Below are 9,108 nucleotides of genomic sequence, written 5' to 3'. Positions count from 1 at the left end.
CCTTAGAGGCTAGAAAAGGCAAGGAAACAGATTCTCCCTTAGAGTTCCAGAAAGGAACTCATCCCTGCCAGCATCTTGATTTTCATCCAGTGAGATCCATTTCAGATTTCTGACCTCTAGGACTAGATAATCAATTTGTTGTGTGTATTGTTTCTTCAAGCCACTAAGTTTGTGATAATTTGTTACAGCACCAATGGAAAATGGATGCAAGTGGTTGCTCCTGAGAAGTGGGCTTTTTGGGGGCAGGGATGTAGGAGGAGAGATCAATGTATATTAATACTTCCAAGCTGGGAATTTTTGCAAGAATATACTATTTGTAAGTTAGACACTAGTATATATATTTTTGATGATACTATACAAATAAGTTAACAACATGTTTTCAGAAGGGTTTACTGAATTTGCTGAAATTATCAGTTTCCCTAAGAGAGATTTGCTACTTAATGTTCATAGATATTTTTAAACAAATATAGATTTGTATTAAGAAATGTCTCAGGCTGGGTGCGGTGGCTCACGCCTGTAATCCCAGCACTTTGGGAGGCTTAGGCCGGCGGATCACGAGGTCAGGAGATCAAGACCATCCTGGTCAACATGGTGAAATTCTGTCTCTACTAAAAACACAAAAAATTAGCTGGGCATGGTGGCACACGCCTGTAGTCCCAGCCACTCAGGAGGCTGAGGCAGCAGGATCACTTGAGCCCGGGAGATGGAGGTTGCAGTGAGCCGAGATCGCACCACTGCACTCTAGCCTGGCGACAGAGCGAGACTCCGTCTCAAAAAAAAAGAAAAAGAAATGTCTCTAGCTGTGTGGATGTGTATATGTATCTGTATGCATGTCTGCATGTATACACACCATATTTATTTACATGACCAAGATGAATGCATGTGTTCATTTGTGATCATTAAGGGAGCATTTTGCTGGGGCAGCAAGCTCAAAACAAATCACCTGTTGCCTCTGACAGCTGAAAGCCAGATGATGCTGAGGATGGCTGGACAGGTCAGCTGTGACTCTTTTGCTCAACTGTTGAACAAGAGTAGGCTTGAAGTTGATAACCTCTATTCCTCTCCTGGGTAGTGCTTCTCAAACTTCAAAGAGCATAGGAATCACCTGGAAAGCTTGTCAAATGCAAATTCGCTTCAGCTGGGCTGGGTGAGATTGACAGTCCATATGTCTAACAAAGTCCCAGGTAAGCCGATGCTGCTGGCCCACTGACCACCCGCTGGGTAACAAAGCTCTATGGCAGTGGTCTTTACACTTTGCTGCATAATAGAACCACCGGGAGCACTTTCAAAAATCCCTTGCCCATGCAATACCCCATACCAATTAAATCAGAAAATCAGAATCCCTGGGAGTGGACTCCAGGTCCCCAAGTAATTCTAATGTGCGGCTGAGTTTGAGAACCAGAGGTCTAGTGCAGAGATTCTCAAACTGGAGTTTGAATCGGGATCACTTAGAGGGGTGCTGGGCATCACCCTCGAAGTTTCTGATTCAGGAGTTCTAGGGCGGAGTCCAGAGGTTCGTGATATTAGAGACAGAGGGAGAGGAAGAGGGAGTTGGGTGCGAGAAAGAGAGAGAGGTGGGGGAATGAGCAAGAGAAGGAAAAAGAGAGAGGCGAGGAAAAAGGACAGGTTCCTTGTCTTCTGGGATTTTACAGGTTCCTAGAAGAAATAAGACAAGTATTCACATAAACAGAAAACAAGATTAACTATGATACAAAAGCCAAGAGAAAGAATCCAAACATTCTGGGGGAGAAGACTTCCAGCAGAGGTGATGAGAGGCGCTCCCAGGGGTGTGGAACTGGGAACCAAGAAAAGGGACTGGGTTTAAGGAACGCTTTATGAAGAGGGTCTCCAAGGGTGGGCACTCAAACAACAGCTGGGATGTTGTCACACAGAGATGGGACAAGGCTGTTCCAAGCCAAAAGTTCAGGAGCAAGGGCCGGACACGGTGGCTCACACCTGTAATCCCAGCACTTCGGGAGGCCGAGGTGGGTGGATCACCCGAGGTCAGAAGTTCCAGACCAGCCTGGACAACATGGTCTCTACTAAAAATACAAAAATTAGCCGGGCATGGTGGCATGTGCCTGTCGTCCCAGCTACTCATACTCAGGAGGCTGAGGCGGAAGAATTGCTTGAACCTGGGAGATGGAGGTTGTGGTGAGCCAAGATAGAGTCATTGCACTCCAGCCTGGGGGATGCAACAAGACACTGTCTCAAAAAAAAAAAAAAAAAAAAAAAAAAAAAAAAAAAAAAAAAAAAAAAAAAAAATTCAGTAGCAAAAGGTGAATACTAGAAAACATAGGCTGTGGCCGGGCGCGGTGGCTCAAGCCTGTAATCCCAGCACTTTGGGAGGCCGAGACGGGCGGATCACGAGGTCAGGAGATCAAGACCATCCTGGCTAACCCGGTGAAACCCCGTCTCTACTAAAAAATACAAAAAAAAAAAAAAACTAGCCGGGCGAGGTGGCGGGCGCCTGTAGTCCCAGCTACTCGGGAGGCTGAGGCAGGAGAATGGCGTAAACCCGGGAGGCGGAGCTTGCAGTGAGCTGAGATCCGGCCACTGCACTCAGCCCGGGAGACAGAGCGAGACTCCGTCTCAAAAAAAAAAAAAAAAAAAAAAAAAAAGAAAACATAGGCTGTGTTCAAGAAACAGCAAGATCTGGTCTAGAATGGATTGGGGATAGAGCATGGGGGGCCGGGGGCAGGAGCAGGCTGCAAGGGAGGTCTGGGCCAGGTCCCATAGGGCCGCAGACTCCAAGCAGAACATGGAGGTCATGCTTGATTTGGTAGACAATGGGAAGCTCATGAAGGTTTTTAAGAGGAGCGCCCTATCACTCAGGAAGCAGTGAAAGAGCTACAATGAAGGGGCTGAGGCTGTTTGGCAGCAGCTGCAAGAATTCAGGTGAGAAACACCAAGTGCCTGGATTAGGGCTGGGTATGGAGGTAAAATGTCCTCAGGAAACATTCACAGATAGAGATAAGCTCTGCCACTTAAACTGTTAACATAGGTCTGATCTTCATTAGAATTAGAAGATACATGAATTGTGAGTGCCTAGAAGTTCCTGCTATATGAACATTAAACAACCACAGTCTAACCAGTTCTGGAAACATCCCGAGCTGGGTGAATGTGTCCAAAGGTCCCAAGCTGGATAATTAGAATAGAGGTCAAGCAGCCTTATGTCGAGTAAATGTTTAAGAAGGAATGAAGACAAATGCACAGACTCCTGTCAGCAATCATGAGGAAGGTCAGGGGCATTTGTTAAAGACCAACAAAGACAATCTCAGAGGCAGAAGTCGGGGACAGACAAACCCAGGCACCTGGGATGGTCCCCAATGGGCCCCATCTTGGGTGCCCAGTGAAAGATGAAAGGCACAGAGGCCCTGCCGCAAGCCAGGTGGGAAGAGCTGTAATCACCTCTGACACCTGCTGAGACCTGAACCTCTGCTCTGTGCCTCCCCAACCAAATAACAACCTGAGGCCTCTCCTCAGCCCTCCACCACTCTCTCCTCCACAGTATCTGACTGCAGATCCAAAGTTCATGACAAACTGGTCACCTCCACTAGGAAGGAAGCAAAGACAGCTGTAAAATAGGATGAAGGTTTGCTTATTTTAATAGGAAGAATAAAATTAAAAGTATTATTTCGGGGCCAAAGAAAATCAAGTACTTTGCTTCAAGCAAAACTGGGATCTCTATGCAGAAAGAGACAGGTCTGAGTTTGACTCCTGGCTCCACCACTTAACAGCCATGTGAGCTTCCTGAACTTGCATTTCCTATTTGTGAAATGACAATGCCAGCCACTCACAGGATTCTTAGTGAGACAGGCATGAAGGTGCCCAGGGCAGGGCTGGGTCACTGCGGACCTTCGGCATCAGTCCCTTTCTCCAGAGGACAGCTCTACTCATTCTCCCAGTCCCTGGCAGTTGTCACAGTCTCTGCCCTAAACCCCCTTCAGTTTCCTTCTCTTCTCTTCCCTCTTCTGAATCCTCCAGGCCAGATGCTCTGGAGTTAGCCACTGTCTTAATTCCATCTGCATCCCCTCCTTCCAACACCCAGTAGGAACTGTCACTTAAAATCATACATGTGACAGGCCGGGTGCAGTGGCTCACACCTGTAATCCTAGCACTTTGAGAGGCCAAAGCAGGCGGATCATGAGGTCAGGAGAATGAGACCATCCTGGCCAACATGGTGAAACCCTGTCTGTACTAAAAATACAAAAAATTAGCTGGGCGTGGTGGCACGCGTCTGTAGTCCCAGCTACTTGGGAGGCTGAGATAGGGGAATCACTTGAACCCAGGAGGCAGAGGTTGCAGTGAGCTGAGATCATGCCACTGCAGTCCAGTCTGGCAACAGAGCAAGACTCTGTCTCAAAAAAAAAAAAAAAAAAAAAAAAATCATGCATGTGACAAAATGCTTAAAAACATGGGCTATGTCTTCAGACACATGCATTCAAATCTTGGTTCTGCCTGGTACAAAGACAGTGATCTTAAGGGATCTCTGGTGATAATCCTGCTTACTTCCATGGTGGTGAAGATTACATGAGTTTTCCATATTAGATGCCAAGCATATTTCCTGGCTTGCAGAAAGAGCTTGGGAAATGCTAGCCATTGTGACTTTTGGTTCTTTCTCACATGTGTCCCATCTGGGGCTGACCACCATCACTGCACACCTTCCCAGCTTCCCGGCTGCTCTCCTGGCCCCACCTCTCACTACCCTAATCAAACCTACATCCTGTTGCCACACTCCACTTCCTCCCATGCCCCTTGGGCCCTAGTTCAAGAACCGGCTGAGGACAATGACATTCAGTCCAAGCCCTCACCCACACCCACCCTTCCCCTAAACTCTACTTCCTACCACTTCCTAAAAACACACTTGCCATTCCAATCAGCCAGCTCTCCTGTCACCCAAAGGTATAAACTACCTTGGCTCTGCCCTTCCCAGCCTCTGCTCAGCATAGCTCCTCTCAGCTGCTACACCCTCCTCCCTGCCCTATGCCTTTCCAAATTCTACTCCTTTCTACAGCCTCCTGCTTTGGTGTCACCTCCTCCAGGAAGCCTTCTCTGACCTGACTTCTCCACTCCACGCTACCTTCTCTGAACTTCTGTAATTCTCATCAGCACAAAGACAGCTATATCCTATGAACCCTGAGACAGCTCTACTGGCACAGGTTCATCTAAAGTAAATATCTGGTGATCAAGTGAGTCCAGTTTAAAACGGAAAACTAGGAGGGAGACAGGGAAGTTAAACAGCAGGTCGGGATCCCAACACTTATTAGTAACATTGAAGACAAATACAGTAACTATTGCAAAGAGCTCAAGTTTCCAATTACTATTTTAAGAGCCCAGGATGACTTCATACCACAGAAAGTCTCTAGTCATTAGCTGGGTTACTTGTCATTTATGTTGGTTTCATAAAAATAATCACTTTGAAAACATCAGATTGTTTTCTCTAATCAAGAACTATTTGGATGTTTCTTGCACAACCAAGTAAAGGTGACAGAGTGTGGTTTGCAGGGGTCTCCAGCTCCTCCCTGTGTAACTTCCATCAGCTTTCCAGCCTCTCCAAATATAAGTAAAAACAGTGCTTACTATGCAAATGCAGATCTAAGCCCCTCCTACACTGCAGTTCTGGAGCTGACACTACACACAGTGAGGACACTAAAAGGCTGATGAACACACTGACTGCCTACAGACAGAGCAGAGGGATGGCGCTGTCCCCCACTCTGTCTTGGACACCACCTTCTCCTCTGAAACAACACACTCCTCCACCTTGGAAGGGTGCTCCCATCCTCTCCCTATGAAGTTCTACATCTCACCACTGTCCCGAAGGGTCTGGGTCAAGTCTTCCACCAGGGCTGCTGCCTCCTCACTGTTTTCAGGCCAATGCTCTTGCAGCCAAGCCTGAATTTCCTTGGCAGCACAGTCAACATCTGCTCCTTGGTGTGTACCTCTGGCCTCAGCCAGTGATGGCAGAGCTCTCAGAGGTGGCCGAGTACATCCTGCAGTCCCCTGGTTGCCTCCGCCTGGGGGCTGCCCTTGCCGGCACTCTGGGGAAAGGGCTCAGACTGAGGGCTATACTCCTGCAGTACAGCTTCCTGCACCCAGGAGTCATCCTCCAGGATCATTATGGTGACCTCCTCCTCTTGTCTTTCTTCCTCTTTGACAGAGCAGGAGCATCGCCATCTTGGACAAGCCTATTCTAAATCCAATCAAAAACCTAAATCCAAAGGGCATCAGCCTAATGGCTAAGGTCAGCATGACCATAAGCCACAAACTAACATCTCTCACCAGAAACATTCAAAACTCCTTCCCAACCAGAGACATGCTAGCCCTGAGATAACCCGCCTCTTGCCGGAAAGATGTCAGCCCCAAGATAACCTCCCTTCTGCCCAGAGACGTTCCAAACCCGCCAAAACTTCTGCCCCACACAGAAACATTCCAAGCTTGTAATAAGCACCCTCACCCTAAAACCAATATATACTCTTAGTCTGGAAGAGAAAGGGCTCCTGACTGAAATTGGCCAGAAGCCCCTCTTAGGTTTTATCTAAAGTAAGCCTGTCTTTAATTGTCTAGCCATAGTTCATGTTTTTTTTTTTTACTCTTTCTTTAACTCTTACACTCTTTAGGCACCTGGACCAAGGGGCTCAGCGGAGTGGTCACTTTCGATATCTCTGTGGCCATCATCCAAGGTCCTGGGGCAATCACTTAGGCTTCAAGCCTTGAACCTCAGTCTTCTCCAGCCAGGCTCTGGGGTAAGACACCTCCCTCCTCAAATCGCAACAAGTAGTCCTGCTGAGAAACAAAAAAGAGAACCATAATCACTAAATAGACTGTCCTAAAGCAATCTAACTCACAAGAGCCCAGGTCAGACCACCAGGTGGTCCTCACATATGCAAACCAACAGATGCTTCCTGTCACTCTTAAAGGAAAAATCACTTATTCCTGAAAACACCTCTCTCTGTGGTAAGAGAAGTTAAGAAGTATTACAAGTGTCCAGGTGCAGTGGCTCACGCCTGTAATCCCAGCACTTTGTGGGGGCTGAGATGGGTAGATCATGAGGTCAGGAGTTGAATACCAGCCTGGCCAACATGGCCAAACCCTGTCTCTACTAAAAATACAAAAATTAGCTGGGTGTGGTGGCATGCGCCTATAGTCCCAGCTACTCAGGAGGCTAAGGAAAGAGAATCACTTGAACCTGGGAGGTGGAGGTTCCAGTGAGCCAAGACCACGCCACTGCACTCCAGCCTGGGCAACAGAGCAAGACTGTCTCAAAAAGAAAAAAAAAAAAAGTATCACAAGCACAAAAAATACAACATTGTTCCTTCCAAAACACCAGAGAATGAGTATCAGAAATGCAAAGTCCCCAGAAAAACCCATGACTGAAATACTGAGGACTCTCCTAAGTCAGCTCTGACTTGCACTGTGTGACCTTGACCTAACATACAACTTAGTCACTCAATCTCAGTGACCACTGAATAAAGAGAGATAATAACACTCATCTTTTTATTCTTACGGGGGCATCTTAAGGATTAGCAGTGGATCAGATGTCAAAGCACTTTGAGCTTCATTGGAAGAAAGGCAATATCTCGACTGCATTATTACCATACTTTATGAAGATTAAGACATGCTCATATATCTCCAATCCAGTCTTGGCCCCTCAGTAATTTATCTTAAAAATGTTAGATATAAGTTCCAAATTTATCTTCAAAGAATCAATATGTTAGTATGTTCAATTCTTTGCCTTCTACTTTTAAACTTAACTTCCTTGCAAAGCAACCTTTTTTGCCTATTCCACCCTGACTCAATTCAGATTACCTGCTACCTGCTCCACCCTGACTCATTCTCCACCCTGCATAACCATTTTTTTCGGCCAAAGCACTCACCCTGTCACTCTCTTTAAATTAACCAATCGGAATTAGTTTAGCCTGTGCGGTCTAACCCTAGCCAATAGGGGAACAACACAGCAGCAGGGGCCATGTGTGTCAGGGATAAGAACCCCTTCCCCTCCCTGGTCCAAGTGTGTGCTCACCATTGCTCCATCTGTAAGGGTGCACCCTTCTATAGAAGTAACTTGCTGAGAATTCAAAAGAAAATTTTATATTAGAGTGCTATTTCTTTTGCGGCACCGAAACTTTATATATAACAACAACAAAAACCAATCTTTGCAAAAAGAAATTTATTTGCAAGGACACAAAACCACAACATTATTTCTAATTCCAAAAAATTGAGTCCTTAAGGATCCACCAGCAGGGGAATGGCTAATAAACTACAGCACATCCGTATAGTAGCACGTATCAGAAACTGTGGTATAATAAAGGCTACTTTTGGGTGGTAATGACAGGGAAGGGGCTCAACGGAGCCATCTGGGATGCTGAAAATTTTCGATATCTTGATTTGGCAATGATTGCATAAGAGCAAACATGAAATTTAACATCTGTGCATTATACTATATGTATTTTTTAATATTTTAAAAATTATACTCACAGGCCGGGCGCGGTGGCTCAAGCCTGTAATCCCAGCACTTTGGGAGGCCGAGACGGGCGGATCACAAGGTCAGGAGATCGAGACCATCCTGGCTAACACGGTGAAACCCCGTCTCTACTAAAAATACAAAAATAAAAAAAAAAAACTAGCCGGGCGAGGTGGCGGCGCCTGTAGTCCCCAGCTACTCGGGAGGCTGAGGCAGGAGAATGGCGTGAACCCGGGAGGCAGAGCTTGTAGTGAGCTGAGATCTGGCCACTGCACTCCAGCCTGGGTGACAGAGTGAGGCTCCGTCTCAAAAAAAAAAAAAAAAATTATACTCACAAAGATTACTAATCACTAATGATTTAAGATAATCCTTCTGATATGAAAATAATGGATAAACGTCACTGGGCATGCTGGCTCACGCCTGTAATCCCAGTACTTTGGAAGGCTCAGGTGGGTGGATCACGAGGTCAGGAGTTTGAGACCAGCCTGAACAACATGGTGAAACCCTGTCTCTACTAAAAATACACAAATTAGCTCGATGTGGTGGTGCATGCCTCTAATCCCAGCTACTTAGAAGGCTGAGGCAGAAAAATTGCTTGAACTCAGAAGGCAGAGATTGAAGTGAACAGAGATTGCACACGGCAC

At 46.4% G+C, this 9,108-nt stretch overlaps 1 pseudogene; it reads right to left on the bottom strand.

Annotated features, from left to right (window-relative positions):
* Positions 1-3,533: 3,533 nt before the first annotated feature.
* Positions 3,534-6,678, bottom strand: LOC115897568 (annotated as a pseudogene).
* Between the last annotated feature and the right edge of the window lie 2,430 nt (positions 6,679-9,108).

Source organism: Rhinopithecus roxellana, chromosome 5 (assembly GCF_007565055.1).
Source record: "Rhinopithecus roxellana isolate Shanxi Qingling chromosome 5, ASM756505v1, whole genome shotgun sequence".
Lineage (NCBI taxonomy): Eukaryota > Metazoa > Chordata > Mammalia > Primates > Cercopithecidae > Rhinopithecus > Rhinopithecus roxellana.
The sequence above is the reverse complement of the archived record's forward strand: the minus strand, read 5'-3'. Positions and strand labels throughout refer to the sequence as shown.